This window comes from Desmodus rotundus, chromosome 2 (assembly GCF_022682495.2).
Source record: "Desmodus rotundus isolate HL8 chromosome 2, HLdesRot8A.1, whole genome shotgun sequence".
In the NCBI taxonomy this organism is placed as follows: domain Eukaryota; kingdom Metazoa; phylum Chordata; class Mammalia; order Chiroptera; family Phyllostomidae; genus Desmodus; species Desmodus rotundus.
In genome coordinates this window covers 28,175,592-28,194,708 of record NC_071388.1, presented here as the reverse complement: position 1 = coordinate 28,194,708, position 19,117 = coordinate 28,175,592, and the positions used below count along the sequence as shown (strand labels likewise).

General features: G+C 35.0%; 1 pseudogene; it reads left to right on the top strand.

The window, feature by feature from the left end:
* The first annotated feature begins 3,211 nt into the window (after positions 1-3,211).
* On the top strand, positions 3,212-3,640 carry LOC112304740 (baculoviral IAP repeat-containing protein 5-like; annotated as a pseudogene).
* The last annotated feature ends 15,477 nt before the right edge of the window (positions 3,641-19,117 follow it).

Genomic DNA, 19,117 nt, shown 5'->3' with positions numbered 1-19,117 from the left:
CAGGTTTGGATTGTCTGATACTTCCTCAGGATTAGATTCAGGTTATATACTCTTGGACAGAATATTTTAAAAGCAATGTGTCTTTCCAAGCTGTCACATCTGGAAGCATGTGATGTCCCTCAGGTCTGCATTAGTGATATTAATTCAGGTCATCTAGTCAAGTTACTGTCTTTAATCTCCAGTGTATAGTTAATGTTTTTTCTTTTTAAACTAATGAGCAATGTGTAATGATGTACTACGGAAACATACCATACAAACACCTGCTATCCATGAAATCTCAACCCACTGATTATTTTTCCCAAATGTACTATTACTATTTTATTATGACGGCTGTAAATTACTCTCTATAAGCACCCCTCTCTCTCTCTCTCTCTCTCTCTCTCTCTCTTCTCATAGGCAGAAGTATGTGAAGTGTGTTCCCCAATATTCATACATCAAAGTCTTAGCCCTCAATGAAACTGTATTTAGAGATACTGTAGTGACTTTAAAAAGGTAATTAAGGTTAAATGAGGTCCTAAGGATGGGATCTTAATACAAAGGGAATACTGTCTTCATAAGAACATAAAGGGACACAAGGAGCTTACAGTCACAGAGAAAAGGCCATGTGAAAACACATCAAGAAGGTAGTCATTTGCAAGGCAAGCAGAGGAGCCTCAGGGGGGAAAAAAAACCTCATCTGCTTACATATTGATTTTGGACTTCCATCCTCCAAAACTATGAGGAAATAAAATTTTCTTTTTTAAGCCACACAACCTGTGGTATATGGTTATGGAAGCCCTAGTAGGCTAATACTGTATCTCCTCTATCTATTTAATATCAATATCTCAATATTGACTTATGAATTACTTCTATATTCAAGGATAATAGTTCATTACTACTGTCCTTTTTTAGTTTAAATTTACTAATTATAACCTCTACTTACTACTGCCCTTGTGTGCTCCTGCTTTTGTTTAATTTACTATTGTTCTTGTTTAATTTGAAGCTAAAATTGTTCCAGATTTGATATCCCAAAACCCAAAAAGGGAAAGTTGAAAGAAAACTATACCTAGACACAGCTTAGTAAATACACTGAATATAAAATACAAATAGAAAAAATATTTAAAGTGTTTAAAAATAACTTTCAAAACAGAATTTCATAACTAATAAATGTATCCTATAAAAGTGAAACAAACATAAAGATAAATTCTTTATGAAAGTGGAATTGTTTTCCTGATTTTATTTTCTATCTGTTGTTTTTGCTAGCAATTGAGATATAATTAATTTTTATATGTTAACTTTTTCTTCTTCATAGTTTCTAAAGCTATTTATAAATTAAGGTTTCGTTTTCTTTCTGGTTGTTGTTAGATGCCTTAGGATTATATTCATATAGGATTATGTCATCTGAGAGCAAGACAATTTCCTTACTATAGTCTAATCTGAACGCCCTTAATTTTGTTTCACTTTGCCTCAGTATAGGAATGCTATGCCTGGAATTAACACAGCAAATCCTACAGTATGCCAGCAACATTTTCAATACAATATTAAGTAAAAAATATTAAGGTGTGTGTACTTGCTTTCTGTCTAATCTTAGAGGTTAGAGTTGCCAGATGAAAATAGAGAACACTCAGTTAATCTTCTTTAATCTTCACCAAAGATATGTTTATTGAATTTAGAGAGAGAGGAAGGGGAGACAGAGGGAGAGAGAGACAGACAGACAGACAGACTTCAAACATGGATGTAAGAGAGAAACATCAATTGGTTGATTTCCATACTTGCCCTGACTAGGGATTGAGACCACAAACTAGGTATGTGTCCTGACCAAGGGTCGAACCTGCAGCCTTTTAATGTACAAGATGATGTTCCAACCAATTGAGCCACCTGGCCAGGGATCAGTTAAATTTTGATATATTGAATAAACTATAATTTTAGTATAAATTACATACAATATTTAAGACATACTTACAAATAGTACATACTGATACTAAAGCAGTTGTTTACTTAAGATGTAAAATTTACTGTGTCCTGTGTTTTATCTGGCAATCCTATAAACACAAAACATTTAGTCTTTTTCATTAAATATAATATCTACTATATTCCTATTGTAGATACTCTTTTTGCAATTGAGGAATTTAACACTGCAAATGTTTACCATAAATATCTACTGGGTTTTGTGTAATAATTTTAATGTATCTATTGGAATGATCATATGGCTTCTTTTATTCTATTAATAAGATATATTGCATTAGGTATTTTTTAGATTTTAAACTAATCTTATATCTCTTGATTAAATTCCATTTGGTCATGGTGCATAAACCTTTTTATATATTAGTAGAGTTGCTTGCTAATATTGTTTAAGATTTTTGATAGTAAAGCAAAATATTTAGAGTGCTGAGGAAAAAAATAAGGCCAACCTACAATTCTGTATTCTATTAAATTCACATTCAAAAGAGAATAAAGACTTTCTAAGACAGACAAAATATGTAGGAATTTTCTTAACAGTAGACCTGTCACGCAAAAAATGTTACAAGAGGTATTTTAGAGAAAAGAAAAATAATATAGGTCAGAAACTCAGCACTATATAAAGTGAGAATATTAAAAACATATAAATTGTATAAAAATATTTTTTAAATTTTCTTAGTTGATTTAACAGATATCAGTTTGTTCAAAATAACAGCAAAGTCTTGGATTAAATAGTCTATGTACACTTAAGTAGGTAATTCATATTACTAAGTGAAAAAAGCCAATTTGAAAAGGCTAAATACCATATGATTCCAATTATATGACTTCTATAAAGGGAAAAATATATGAAGAGAGTGAAAATTCAGTAGTTGCCATACTGAGAGAGTACTTGACAGAACACAGAGGATTTTTAGGATAGTTAAAATACTGTGTGTGATGTAATAATGATAGATATATGTCATTACACCTTTGTCAAAGGTCATAGAATGTACAACGCCAAGACTAAATTGTTATGTAAGCTATGAGTTTGGGCGATTATGATGTGTTAATGCAGGTTCGTCAAATGCAAAAAATGTACCACTGTGTTGGCAGGATGTTGATAAAAGTCTGATATCAATGAGCTAGATTTCACGCTAAGAAACTAGAAAAAGATCAATTTTATTCAAAATAAGCAGAATTATTTATATTCAAAATAAACAGGGACACTAAAGATAAATCCAGAAATATTTAAAGAGGGTGTCAGAAGAACAGTAAGGTCAGGGGTGGCGGTGAAATGGGCACCCCATAGTTGCCTGGGACCTGGAAGCTCTGCCTCAAGGACCACCGCCTTGCTGTGTTCAGAATTGGCCCTCGATCTGGAGCTCTGGGCCAGCACCCAGGAATGGATGGCCGCGGCTGGCTGCATCCACTGTCCCACTGAGAACGAGCCCGGCTTGGCCCAGTGTTTCTTGTGTTTGAAGGAGCTGGAAGGCTGGGAGCCAGATGACGGCAGCGTGGAGGAACATAAAAAGCATTAACCTGATTGTGCTTTCCTGTCTCTCAGAAAGCCCTGTGGAAATTAACCCTCCGGGAATTTTTGAAACTGGAAAAAGAAAGGGCCAAGAACAAAGTTGCAAAGGACGCCACCAGTAAGCGGAAGGAATTTGAGGAAACTGCAAAGCCAGTCTGCTGTTCCATTGAGCCGCTGGGAGCCAGAAAGTGATACCCCAGGCCCCAGAGTGGACCATGGCCCAGGCATGGTCCCAGGGCTGCCCCAGCTTTGCTCTGGGGCCGGGCCTGAGGCAAGGAGGACATCACAATTTTGACATGACAATATTTAAACTGATTTTTTATCTTTTGGAGGTGGGACCATGGGTTAGTTCTGTCTTTGTCTCTGGGGTTGCCGAGTATAGTGACTGATTCTTTTTTCTCTGGTGTTTTTGCTTTATTGATCCTGGTCCTGGCCAGGGTGGAAAGGTGAGACGTTCGGTGAGGTGGGCAGAGCCCTTCCACTGCAGTGTCTAGGCTTCCTGTTGGCTTAGAGCCGAGATCTGATGTGAAGGCAATCATAGGTCCATTGTTGCTGGACAAATAGAGAATTAAGGATGCCATTTAAAATTCATTTGCATAATCTAAAAAAGAAAAAAAGAATAATAAATACAATTAGTGAAACAAAAATATAGAATCTCAGAAAAGATTAGTATATTTAGAAACCTTTCAAGAATAATCAAGAAAAAAGGCAGGAGGCCCATATTATTAATACTTGGAATTAGACAAATTAAATTACTTCAGGTTCAACTGAAATAAATATGATAATAAGGAAATAATATATACATCCTATGTCAATAAATTCAACTTCAATAAAACAAGCATATTCTTTGAAAGACAATGCTGTTAAAGCTCAATAAAGAATAAATCAGTCACCCAATTAAACAATGAACAAAACATTTGAACAAATCCAAAAAGATGTACAATAGATATTATGGACATATACATAGATACTCATTCCACCTAGTGTGGTACTCCTTCTCTCTTGCTGCCTGATTACTGAGTCTTCGCTTCTTGCCTGCTCTAGGGCTTCCCTGTACTGGATGTCATTAGCTACTCTCTTATAACTTTTCATGTCTTATTGGCACCCTAATGTCTATTGTCTGTCCTTCCACCCCTTTTCTAGCATTATCCTTTCTAGATATTGCTTTATGTCTAACTTTCATTTACTAAAAAATTATTTGGTTTCCTAACAACATACTATCCATAAGAGACATGGAGTTTCAGGTCTCAAAACTTCTAAATTGACCAATTTCTTTAAAGTTTGCCACCTTATGACATGAAAGATACCCTTAGACCTAATAACAAACCTAATGAAGAGGTCTCAAAAATGAGTAATAATTAGCTTTTATTGGTTTTTTCTTGTTCATTTGTTGCTTTCAGTTTGATATCCCACATATAAATGAAATAATATGGTTCTTAACTTTTTCTGACTGTCTTCTTTTACTTAGCCTGATATTCTCAAAGTCCATCCATGTTGTCACAAATGGCAGCATTTCGTCTTTTGTTATGGCTGAGTACATAAAGACAACAGTATGGCAGTCACCAGAAGGCAGGCAGGTGAGAGATAGTAAAGAATAAAGGGGTTCAAATAATACGGTGAGAGAATATGATTTGATTTTGGGTGCTGGGCACACAATACAATATATAGATCATGTATCATAGAAATGCACACTTGTAACCTACAAACTCTTATTAGCCAATGTCTGCTCTATAAATTTAATATTAAAATGAATAAAACTGATGTTAAAAATGGGTCAAAAGAATATTATTTTGTTAGCTTTGTTGGGTTTCAAATCCTTAGGTTTGGAAAAAAACAATAAATATTACCCAAAATATGACAAGTAGATCAATTTTGAGGAATTTTTACTTATATTCTATGAAGAAAAATAATAAATGCCCAATTATGCAAATATACAGTGTAATTTTTAAAATTCATCTTTATTTCCTCAAATTTAAAGGCAATGATCTCCTAGATAAGATAGAATATAAATTCCCTGTGGAAACAGTGTGACAAAGAAGTAGACTTTCAGTCTGAATTTCCTTTAGGCATTATTTTCTTAATTTAAACTTGGAATAATGAAGGATGATTTGCAAATTGATTATGTAGGTTTCTTGTTTTAACATGAGCGTTTTGAAAATTCCAAATGACACCTGCATAGTCAGCACAAGTTTCAATAAATACCGTAGTGTTCAGAACATCTGAATAACCCATTTATTTAAACCTGCAAAAGGAAAGAGGCTAGGCACAGGAATAGATGATACACAAATAATGTCTTGAGAGCAAATGCCCTTGGTGGTTTACAATTATGAGATTAGAAGTTATCACAGATACTTAACCTAGATATAGAGCTTGTTAAAGTTATACAATAAATAGTACTTACTATTTGGTCTGTTATTTTATGAGTTTTTGTAACATGGGAGGAGTCAATCTTTTAGAAAGTGTGTGCTAACAGCATCTGACCCACCTATGTGGAGGCTGCTGTAAATAACCTTCCGAAAATGTCTTGAGTTTACAATAAGAAATATTATATAAATTTCATGATTAATGGATTTTTAAAAATTCATTTTCTCTTAAGGAAGCAGGTGACTGAATTAGTTTAAAGGGTTTTTTTGGAGGCATTTTTAGACAAAATAGAAACTTCAAAGAGTTGGGGATTAAGCTAGTGGTAATAGTCTAATTAAAAGAATATGAATCAAGACATGGAAAATCAGTATCATAATGTGTATTATATTCTGAGGGAACTCATAAATATTGTAACACAAGTGCAAACAAATCTTGTCTCTCTTAATCCCCCCTCATTGAAAAGCTACAACGTGAATTAGGGGTGTCCACCATAAGTGAATTTCCTTACCCTGAAAGTATCATAAGGAACACTCTTACAGATATCTACCTTGAAGGTACAAATTAAAGCCGTCTCTCTTAGAAATTAAACAGGGGTAGTTAAGTTTTCACTTGATACTCAATTGTCCTGAAACCCAAATCACCAAAGCAATGTGAGGATGTATGAAAAGAAAAGAAAATCCAGGGGTCGTATGGATAAATCTATTCCGGAAACATCTTTAGAAGTAATTGCTATTTGCTGAACTGAACTTATGGTAGTCAAAGGGAATGTGAACTGAAAGGAGGAAGCACTGGTCACCTTTAAAGAATCATTTAACAAAGTGGTGAAGACCAAAGCCATGAAGAGCAGGTTCAAAGTAAACGGATAATGGGTAAGTCCAGTCAACAAGCCTCAATGATTCACTATGATAGCAGCATTAAAAAAAAAATTCAGTTGAAAATCATATGGGAAATGAATAGAAAAAAATAACATGCAAAAAAAGAAAATCATGAAATCAAAAGAAATAAAATGTATACTTCATGAAAAAAAGTGAGGGAAAATTCTTCCTGTCAGGAGAAAAATGCAAAGAAATTGAAGTGGAAAGAAAAATATTGGAGAGAACAGACTTAAAGTCTCTGATTCCCTAAATATAGTCAGAGAGTTGTCAACTGCTTAGTACAAAGGGTCAGACTTTGGGAAAGTGGAAAATGAGTTAAGTAAGTTCTTGAAAATATACTGAGCAAGCCATTGTAAATCAGGGCTGAATTGATTGAGCTGTGAATTAAGCATTGCTAACTTTTGTTTTACCACAACATAGTTAGGGGTTGATGTTTTTTTTTTTTTTAAATATATTTATTGATTATGCTATTACAGTTGTCCCATTTCCCCCCCCACTCCACTCCATCCTGCCCACCCCCTCCCTCCCACATTCCCCCCCCATAGTTCATGTCCATGGGTCATACTTATAAGTTCTTTGGCTTCTACATTTCCTACACTATTTTTACCCTCCCCCTGTCTATTTTCCACTTATCATCTATGCTACTTATTCTCTGTACCTTTACCCCCCTCTCCCCCTCCCACTCCCTTATTGACAACCCTCATGTTCTAGTTGTTTGCCTAGTTTGCTCTCGTTTTTGTTTTATGTGTGGTCGTTAATAACTGTGAGTTTGCTGTCATTTTTACTGTTCCTATTTTTGATCTTCTTTTTCTTAGGTAACTCCCTTTAACATTTCATATAATAAGGGCTTGGTGATGATGAGCTTCTTTAACTTGACCTTATCTGAGAAGCAGTTTATCTTCCCTTCCATTCTAAATGATAGCTTTGCTGGATACAGTAATCTTGGATGTAGGTCCTTGCGTTTAATCTTGGCTAATGTAATTATGATGTGCCTTGTTGTGTTCCTCCTTGGGTCCAGCTTCTTTGGGACTCTCTGAGCTTCCTGGACTTCCCAGAAGTCTATTTCCTTTGCCAGATCAGGGAAGTTCATTATTTGTTCAAATAAGTTTTCAATTTTTTGTTCTTCCTCTTCTCCTTCTGGCACCCCTATAATTCGGATGTTGGAACGTTTTTAGGTAAGTCCTTGACTCTCGCTAGCAGCCTATCCAGTTTATATGTTAATGGACCTTGACCAATTGTAATCACTATCAACATATTCAACTTATATTTACTGGACTCCCTCAACAGACTCACAACGGTAGTTGGAAATATACACAGACCCGAATACTGAATATTAGATTAGAAATATGGCACACTGTCCAACCTTTAATGTATCAGAATGGGTGCTCAGTAGAGCAGTACATTAAGACCTACGACTTTCCTAATGAAAAGAAATTACCTCAGAACATTTCTTAAGCCATTGAATGCTACATTAGTGTAGTGTTAAGCAAAAGGTAAAAAAAAAAAAAAGTCAAGAAAATTAACCTTGTAAAATGGAAAAATATTTTTAAGGGGGCATTGTAGTGCAGCAACTCTAATGTTTTAGAATGAAATTTAAATGTGCCTATACAATGGGAGCATGAACTAGGCAGAGAAGCGTGGAGGGTTAACGGATGCAGTAATCTACAGAAACAGCTGAGATCCTGCAAAAGAAGTTTAACAGGGGCACATAGACAACCTCAGAGACTGCGATCCACATATTCAGGAGACAGATGCTAAAATAATCCAGGCAGAAAAAGACAAATCTCATATGATCTCTCATATGTAGAACGTAATGAGCAAAATAAACTGACAAAAGAGAAACAGAGGCATGGATGCATGGAAGAGCCTGACAGCTGTCAGAAGGGAGGGAGATTGGGGGCTGGATGAAGGAAGGTGAAAGAATGAACCAAATATACATACATATACATATATATGTGTGTGTATATATATATATATATATAAAAACACATAGACATAGATAACAAATATGCATACACACAAATATATGTGTATATATGAATATGTTTATATATAAAATATATGTTTTATATATCTTTATAATTTTGAGAAATATTTAATGTTTCATATATCTTCATAATGTTGATAAATTATTTTTTATTGCTCCCTGGATATTGTAAATGTAATGATATAGAGACTCAATTATATTCCTTTGAAACATATTGATGTAGTTTATGTTTGTTTTTTCTGTTTTAGCGACCATTTAGATGGTTGGATTCAAACCGCAACCTTGTCTTTGGGGCAGCAACTAAAATAACTGTAGTTCAGTTTTTTTTGTTCATTTTTTTTGTTTGTTTTTAAATCCTTAACTAGGCTGCTTTGAGTTATCCAGATCCATTTACTCTATTTGTCATCCAGAGGCTTGAGCCGAGTTTCTACAGAGAACTTGTAGTTGCCTCATTTCATCTTTCTCTCTTCTTGGAGTTTGTCCTCATTTTTTAAAAATTAAATGTATTGAGGTAATATTGGTTAATAAAATCATACAGGTTTCAAGTGTGCAATTCTATGATACATCATCAGTATATTGCATTGTGTGCCCACCACCCAAAGTCAAATCTTTTGTCACCATTATTTGATCCCTTTTACCCTTTACTAACCTTCCACCCGCTTCCTTCTGGTAACCGCCCTACTGTTGTCTGTGTCCATCGGTTATTTCTGTTTGTTTTTCTTGTTGGTTCATTTGCTGCATTCAATTTTATATCCCACATTGTTCATTGTTCTTGACTTTTTCTGTCTGACTTATTTCACTTAGCCTGATATTTTCAAGATCCATTGATGTTGCTACAAGTGGCATTATTTCATCTTTTCTAATAGAATAAGCCTCCTAGTCTGTTCTCTGTCTCTTTGCACAGGTCTCTGGAGTGGACTTTCCCCTGCAGGATAGTCAGGGCTTAAAAAAAAAACCCACAAGAACAAATCGGTGTCTAAGAGAAGTAGAAAACAAGAAGCTTTGATGGTAATAAGGTCATTTCTAGTGCAAAGTACATGCAGTTCTATACTTTTTGATATAGTTAGGAACTGTATCAGTCTGTCAAATAGTTTCGTAGTGGATGCATATAAATCCTTTCAACTGTTACAAAATGTTGGAAAAAACAGAGGTTAAGAAATATTTGGTAATTTAAGAAGGGGTACTATGCAACAGATTATTTTATATTTCAAAATGAAAACACAACAAATTTTCCCATTTGAAAATATTATAAAAATTTTGTTAGTACTAAATCATTAAGATACACATATTACTGAGAATGCTTCCATTCATTACTTACTGCATTAGGAAAACTCTGCAGGAAAGGATTAAACTTGACCAAAGAAGTTAACCCTTTGCTGTTGGGTTCTAGGAGGTAATTTCAAAGCCCTTGGAATGTCCTCCCTGATAACAGTGTCTGTTTACCTGGCGCTTTCTGCCTGTGCCTGGTAATCTATGCTAACTACGTGGTTTATGGTGGGGGACTTTGGACCAATCACTCAGACTAAGCTCAGTCTTTGCAAGGGTCAGAGACTAAGTCAGTGATGTGAGCAGTCAACCATGTCTATGTGAATGAGCCCCAATACACATTCTGTACCCTAAGGCTCAGAAGAGCTTCACAGTACTCCACACACATTGCCGCAAGCAGGTGCTGGGAGAAGTAGGTGCCGTCTGTAGTACGTCAGTGGGAGAGCACCACTGGAAACTGCAGCTGATGTCTCCTGGACTCCACCTTACTGACTCTTTTCTCTGTTGATTTTAATCTGCATTCTTTCACGGTAATAATTCCAAACTCTGAAGAAAACAGATTCTCTGCATTCTGTGAGCTCTTCCAGCAAATTATTGGATGTGCAAGGGGTCTCAGGGACCCTGAGACCCTGAGAGTTTGTGTCTGATGTGAAGGTGGTATTGAGATCCCCAAACTCTGTACCACCAGAGATCATTTTTCTTCTTAACTGTACCAAATCATCAATTAAATACTTTTGCTGGGAACAGTATTACCTTACCTCTTCTGGGGGTCGGGGGGAATGGGAAGAAAGAAAAAAGCTGTTTGACTTCTGTCAACTTCAATTTTCTCATCTGTGTAATACGAATACAAATGTCTATCACACAAAATATCTGTGACAATTAAGCTTTTATAAATATGTAAAGGTACTATCAAATAAATCTGACATAGTATGGATGTAGTAAATTCTAGACTCTACCTTTTTTTAACTGAAATGATATATACCATAATCATTTGTTGAACTGTATAATCAACTCACTTTAGTTTGTACAAAAAAAAAAAGAAAATTGTTTTTCTTCTAAAATTATTTAGCTGTATTTATTTTACCTAAAGTGTTTTCTGTCATTTAAATTGAAAATTAGTATGTGGGTGTGCTTGTGTGCCTATATGAAATTATACAGACATATAACTAAAACACTTTGGAGGTTATGATATTGTATTTCCACAATTTTGTGGTGATTCCTTTTTTTTGCTTTTATTTTTAAAACATTTTTTTATTTTTTTCATTGTGGTGATGCTATATATCTGCATAACAACATTCTGTTGATTTATCTTTTGAAAGGCTTTGCAAAGGAAAAAATATATATATATGACTGTGTGCGGTGCTGAAACCTGCCGTGGTTGTGCTGGGAGTTCTTTCCGGAAGATCTATGTCTTCTGTTGGGAATACACAACACAAGTTTTTCTCATTGTTCTGGACATCTCACCCACTAAACCATTCGTTTTCTCTGAGGACAGAAGTAAATAGCACAATTTGTTCTCAAAGACGACTAGCTGTTTCTGAAATGTGAGGAAGCTCATGGTAAATGGGCTGAATGTTGGAAATAAATAAGAAAAATGGGGCAGCAGAAATAAATCTTTTATGATGCTTTCTCTCATTCATTTATATGGAAGCAGCCTTTTGCTACAGCTACAGGTGACAAGAAACAAAGAGATTGCTAGCTTGAAACATTCCTTAGAAAACAACTTTCGCATCAAAGTAATATTATCATCAGCTCAAAAGAAACTTATGTAAACCTTTTTTAAAAAGTGCAAACGAAAATTTGATTTACCAGAACAATGCTTTATTTACTTATAATTTAGGGAGTGTTATTTTATTATTAAATTTAATTTTTATGATCCTTTCTTTACAATAAGTGTTACATAATTCAGACATCAGAGATGAAGGAAAGAAGTATTGGGACTTCCAAAAATGTAATTATAGTTTTCTCCAGCTGAGTGTAACCACTTGTAAATTGTAGCTTTAGTACCTGATACAAAACAAATTGTTTTATTATTATTTTTCAAGGAAATACTTTCTTCTCACTCAAAATAATTGGAACTACCTGCTGAATAATAAAAAGCAAGACAAACAACAGCCACAACAACGTGAGAGAGAGGTAGAACTCGGATAGGCCTGTATTTACTTAAGCTAAAGAGATTGTGGGAAATTGTGTTTTCCAAACATGGCCACCCCCAGATGTATTTCATCTACTATGCTCTGGTAAAGTGAAGTTTAATTCCTCCCCTGTTGAATGTGGGCTAGCCTTAGTGACTTACTCTACTAGATAAAATACAGGAGTGACACTTCATGACATCTGAGGATCAGCCCTAAATAATAATACATCTCCCGCATGGTTCTCTTGTTTTCATGAGGCTCAGCCACTGAGCTGTGACGCAGCCACGCTGGGCTTCCCGGTGGCAACTCCCCATGATTAACAACCTCAAGTCCCAGACTGGTGAGTAAATGAGCCCTTGATGATTCCAGCCCTGTCTCTGAGACTCTTCTGCCAAGTGGAACAGAAATGATTTGTCTCCACTCAGGCCTGTCCAGACTGCAGATTCTTGAACGAAATAAATGTTATCATTGTTTTAAGCCATTAAATCTTGGATTAAAAAATATCTAACAATAGATAACAGTAAGACTCAATCTCAGGCAAAAAGTTTTGAGACAAAATTAGTCTTGTAAAGTTGTTCAAATAGTAAAGGAAATACAATCAGGGTGGAAACACTGCAAATTATGATTATCTCTGTTCACTTTTAGTCATGATCTTTGTATACATTTGGACATAATCGGTATTAAGTTTAAAAGCCCGATATAAACAAACAACAAAAACATAAGTAACTGGCGATAAAATAGTCGCATTTTGAAAATTATTAGGAAATCAGTATTTTTAAATAAATATTACATAATTATATTATCTATTTATACCTAAAGTGGTGTAACACGTATTTTTATGTATCGATTGGAATACTGCTTTTTTTTTTTAATAACTTGCTTTGAAACAAGTATCACACCTAGTTGCTTTGTGTTCTTGAGAATGTGGGATACATTATTTTCTGCTCTTCATCACAATCACAACATTTACTCTAAAATGAAGACCAGCCTCATTGCAGAAGTAATTTCAAATATCTCATCTCTGTTTTACATAAATATGTGAATCCTAACATTATGTTATATATACAAGACACTATGACAATGTTTTCAAGTTTTTTATACTTATACTGAGATAATCTTATTTTATTAAAGCAGGTAATCCTGATTTTACTTTTCTAAAATCATGACATGAGTCCCTTACATAAAATTGAAAAACTATATAAATAGATGTTATAGGAAGTGTGTCCTAAATAAATGGAGATAAACCTTTTCCCTTTACTCATTTATTTGCAGGCTAACACATTTTTGTCACTACTTTTTGGCTCATTTATTTTGTAATAGTAATAGGATAGAGTTGAACAGCCGATACTTTTGTTAAACTTATTCTAGCCTTGTGCAATAAGGAATAAAGAGAGAATCAGTTTGGTACATTGCATATTAATATTAAATCTTGTACAATGTTAATATTTCATAATGAAGGAGCCTCAAAGCTGTACAGTCCAACCCAGGCCAGAGAACCAGTATAAAACTTGCCTCTGCACTCAGAGAAGGGTGCACCATGGTGCCAGTGATGGGAAGGGGCTGCTTATGGGTCAAGGTATAATACCAAAAAGTATGTTTCTTTTTCCTTTGCAATTCAAGAAGGCTCATTTGTAAGCCATTCTGGTTACAAGTGAATATTTTTCATTACATTTATTCTTCCTCAAGCAAAACGAACAAATTCAGAAATTTTTACTTATATAGTTTTTTTAAGGCTCCTTAACACAAATACCTATAACACACTAATGCTATAATTCACCTCAAATTCATGTAAGACCTTCCAGTGAGCTCAAAATAATTTAATTTCCCCTTGATTATCTTCAGATATTCCTGAGAAATAAGTAAAAATCATTATTGTACCCTTATTTCAAAGATAGAAAAAGGAAATAAAAAAATTAAAATGAGTCCCTGGAAGGCACATTATGATATAGCAGTAGAACACAGAGATTTGTTAAGAGAATCATGTGTTAATTAATGGCTTATTAAGAGTGAATTACTTATTTTTCAATCCTAACTTTTTTTTGTCTCTCTTTTCTCCTTTCCATCCACAGATGTTAAATGAATAGCTACTCTGTGCCAGGCACCTAAGCTCTCGTAATACCAAGGTTGTTCATCCATGATTGATATTTTCAGAGTGATCACTGTATTTTTGACAAGAAGAAATTAATCAATAGTAAATTAAGTGTTACACTAACGGGTATAAATAAGTGCTGTGGGAGTGTGTAGGACAGACTGGCTAACTCTGTAAGGGCCTGGAAGAGGAACAAGAGGCAGAGAAGTGGGAAAGAGAGGATAGAAGTCATGAATAGACATCCAGTTGATTCTCAGCATTTGTTGATTCCATGTTTGCAAATTTGTCTCCTCACTAAAATGTATTTGTAATTCCCAAATCAACACTCATAATGATTTTGTTGTCACTGAAGAATATGTGCAGAGCCCTGGCCAGCATGACTCAATTGGTTGGGCATCCTCTGAAAGGCAGAAGTTCTCAGGTTTGGTTCTCTGTCAAGACATTTGCCTGGGTTGTGGGCCTGGTCCCCGCTTTGGGGTGCATGTGAAAGTCAACCGATCAATGCTTCTCTCCCTCTCTTTCTTCCTCCTTCCCCCCCTGTAAAACTAAATAAAGTATTATTTAAAAAGGATATGCACAGAGTGACACAAAACTTTGAGATACCTAACACACATGTTCTGAGCAAAGGTCATACAAGATCATACCCTATCTTCTTATTTCAGCTCTTATACTGTAAACTGGTGCCCTTTCCATCGTCTAATTAGAGCCACATTTTCCATATTTTTATGCTTTTTTTTTGGTGATTTCACTGTTAAAAATGCACCCCACCCCCTCCAAGCATAGTGCCAGTGTTTTCTAGTGTACCTAAGCACTAGAAGGCTGTGAAGTGTTTTTCGGAGAAAATATGTAAGTTAGATAAACTTCACAAAAGCCATGAGTCATAGTCTTATTGACGCTAAGTATGTTAAATGAAGTATCTTAACAAGGTTATGTATTGATCTATTGACAAAAATGTGACCAGAGACTCACAGGGATGTAATCCTGCATTTCCCCTAGAAGCAGTGATTCAGTATTCACTAAGTTAGTGTTTGCGGAGACATTGTAGAATACAATAATCCACTCTTTGTTGAATCCCAGACAGTGTCTAGAGAAGAAACGAAAAGCATTCTCAGTGAAGACAATGATCTCTGCAGATCTACTGAGTACGAGAGAGTGATTTATGTTCTAGAAAATGCAGAACCTCTTGGTTATTTAGTCTGGGTCAGATATCCCTATTATATAGATCTCATAGTTCCTCTTTCCACAATTATTTTCAAATTACAATCAGTTATTTCTATGTAGTGTGCTGTGTTTTGTTTGTTATGGCACTCTTATGATGGGGCACAATGAATTAGACAAAAATTCCACCTCCCAGGCAAAGATAGCCATCTATGGCGTCAACATAAGACAGATAAATGCTCCATATTCCACAGTAACTGACTGGTCCAATCAAATCTTAGTCTAATGGGAAAACTGAACATGAGATACTCAGAGAGGGAGTGATAAAAATAGGGACAATGTAAGAGACCCTGACAGTAGAGCAAAGCAAAGTCATGACCATGGGGAAATCGAAGGAGGAGGGAATAAGATTCCCATTTCTTAGAGGACAACAACAGACCAACTCACCAAAGCTGCTATGGGTCACTAGGGTCGCCCCTATATCAACTTGTCCCTGGTTTCCGCGAGGTTGAACTATGGAGTGTTGAGATGGCTTTATATATTACATGTATACTCTCACACACATACATTTGTTCTTGCTATCATAGAAAAACCTTAAATCAATGGTCAATTACTTTTTATTCCTGGCTACACTGGCTCAGCCAGTCTCCGCTACAGGCTGCAGGTCAACCTCATATTTGTTCCTGTCTCTAGTTCCAGGATCCAGTCTGAAGGCTCAGTGGCTACCTGGGGCATAGTTTTCTCAGATAGATGAAAAGAGCCCAAGCATCCAAGTTGAAGTACAAAGCATCTGTAATAATGAGCATGACTAAAGCTGGTATTCCAGATATTCAATTTGTAGGAAAAGTATCTGAGAGTATTATGTAGTTTCTTAGGATCTAAAAATGAAATTTTTGATTTATCAAATACCAACAAACATTTATGTTAAATTAAGGTAATCACAATATATATTAACATATAGCGTGTATTATACAAATAGTTTTTCAAAATTGCCATCAAAGTTTTTAAAGTCGAAAATACTTTTAAAGGTTTAAATATTTTATTTTCCATAATAAAAAACATTATATTACATGAGAGCTAAACATTGACTGAAACATATGCCACCCAAAATTCAGAAGAGGATGACTAGATGTGTAAAGATTCAGAAGGCAATAGATTTGAACACTGTGACTCATTTGGACTTGCTAAAACTCAAACATGCATAACCTTGTCCTGCCTTATGACCATTTTACTTGGCATCCACTCCACAAGGAATTCTCTCTACACAAAAACCAGCATGGTTCTATCCCTCGCTTTATTCAGATCTTTGTTTGCTGCTATTTTTGAGAGGATTTTCTCTAACCACCCTTACTAAAATAGTGCAATATTAGAGCTCTGTTTTTCTTTTTCTTGCAACAATGCTCATCATAAATACTGCATTATATACCTATTTGATTTTCCCCCAATCGAATGGAAACTTCCTGAGGAAAGGTGATGCATCCATTTTATTCACTGAATTATTAGCAGTACCCAGAATAATTCTTGGTACACAGCACTCAGAAAATATAAGTTGAATAAATTAATTTTTCCTTTGAGTGTTATACAGATAATGATAAATACATATTGCCAATTAGAAGTCAAGAGAATTGGAATAGGTATGGCAATTTACATTTCAGTTTCATCTGTGATGTCTACTCATCTCATCATCTCGACATTAGTTCCATAAGTGAGCCTTTCTGCTGAGTTACTTTTCTGCTGAGGGTTGTCTTAATGTAAATTAATCTAATGAAATTTAAATTGTGAAAGATTTGTTCTCAATTTATATGTTGTCTAAGAATAATGAATATATTGTAGGTATATTTAAATGTGCATATAGACAAATCTGGGAAACTGTTTTTCTGTAATTGTTACTAAAGTATATGAGGTCTGTCTGAAAAAGTCCATTATTAATATAGCAAGTACGTTTTGGGTGACATCAATGTAACTGGGCAGCCAAGGAGAGTAGACTGGAACATGCATGCAAAAACAATGACAGCGTCACTGTACTAGTCAGTGGGGACGGTGCATGCCATCGAGTGAGCATGTGTACTGTGTGGCTGTCTCATTCAAAATTACTGAGTGAAGAGGGCAAAGAATCTGCATCAAATTTTGTGTTAAGCTTGAAAATTCCTCTGCCAAAACTATTTGAATGATTCAGAAGGCTTTTGGCAGATGACTTTCGGGGAAGATGCAATGAGTGCCACACAAATAAAAGGCACAAACGCTTTAAAGATGGTCGAGAATCTGTCGAAGGTGACCTACATTCTGGAAGGCCTGCAACAAGCACAACACCTGAGAATGTTGAACACGTACGGGCTACAGTCAACAAAGATCAATGACTGACTGTGAGAACTAGAAGCTGATCTGGGGATTCCAAAAACTACTGTGTCTGAGATCTTGATGCAAGATCTTGACACGAAACCAAGTGACTAAATTTGTTCTGCGACTTCTGCTACCAGAGCAGAAGAAACACCGTGCTGCGCATTGTACAGTCGCTAATGATGCTGGAGGACTGTGCGAGGTCCCCGGGAGCCTACTTTGAAGGGGACGGAAGCATCATTGTCCTGTGTACAATGTTTCTTGTATCTTCTTCAATAAATGCCTCTATTTTTTCATGGTATGTGGTTGGATACTTCCTGGACAGACCTTGTATGTGTTAAAACCTAAGATGTTTCCATTTAAAAAGGATTTAAATAAGTATTATTTTAATTGTACCATAGTTTTTAAAAATCTTTTTTAAATTTCATGTTATGTTATGTACATATATACATCACTTCATCTTGTATATATAATTTATATAATGTAAATACATTATATAGAATACAAAATATTTCACCAATAAACAGCAGTTAAATATCAAAGTCTTACCCTTATAAAACTTAAATATTCCCATTTAGCTGAATGTATTAGTGTTAGGCTGGGATTTTGAAGATTAGTGATAATTTCGTTTAATATAATATATACTAATATAAATTATTACACAAAATTATAGTAATTTATAGTATTAGGTCTTTGCACAAAGATTATAAATTAGAAAAAAGTTTATACTAAAAATTACCATGAAATCTATTTGTGTGTCTGTGCATTTAGCGTATATAGCCGAAGAGGCTCCCCTCCCCCATCATAGTATTAATAAAATCAAGAAAAGTGAAAAGATATGCACAGTTTTCAGAGTTAAATTTAAGAATGAGCTTCACCACTTAGGATTCTTATTGGTAAACATTTATATCAATACATGTATCCATCAAGAAGGAAAAGCTGTATTTTTCAATAATACAAGCTGAGGCCAAAGTAAGTTTACAGTTTTTCATATGGAAAATAATATGATAATTACTAAATAATAATACAGGAATAAATCCTGTGTCTTGCATGCTCACTACTGCAAACTTGTATAATACTAAAGGTAAAAGAACATCTAAACAGAAACACAGTCATCATTATCTACAATTAGGAGAACTTATCTATCATTCTGTAGAGCAGATGAGTGCTTTGTGTGCTGTTTTGTGTCCAAACAGCATTTTTGCTTTCATTTTGCAAAACTAAAAAGTCCATGAGGAAAATGTCCCACCAAATAAAAGGTTTTCTGCCGAAGTAGCAGCCTCTCTTCTCCTGGTAACAAGAAGTTTGTCAGAAGCTCTGGATGCTACACCCTTTAATACTAACTTCCAGTGGGAAGGGATTCTCTCCATCTCCAGCTATCTATTAATGAGTAATAACTTAAATGGTTAGAACCAATCACTATTGTTATTTTGAGGAAATATACTTCAAATTAAAGCT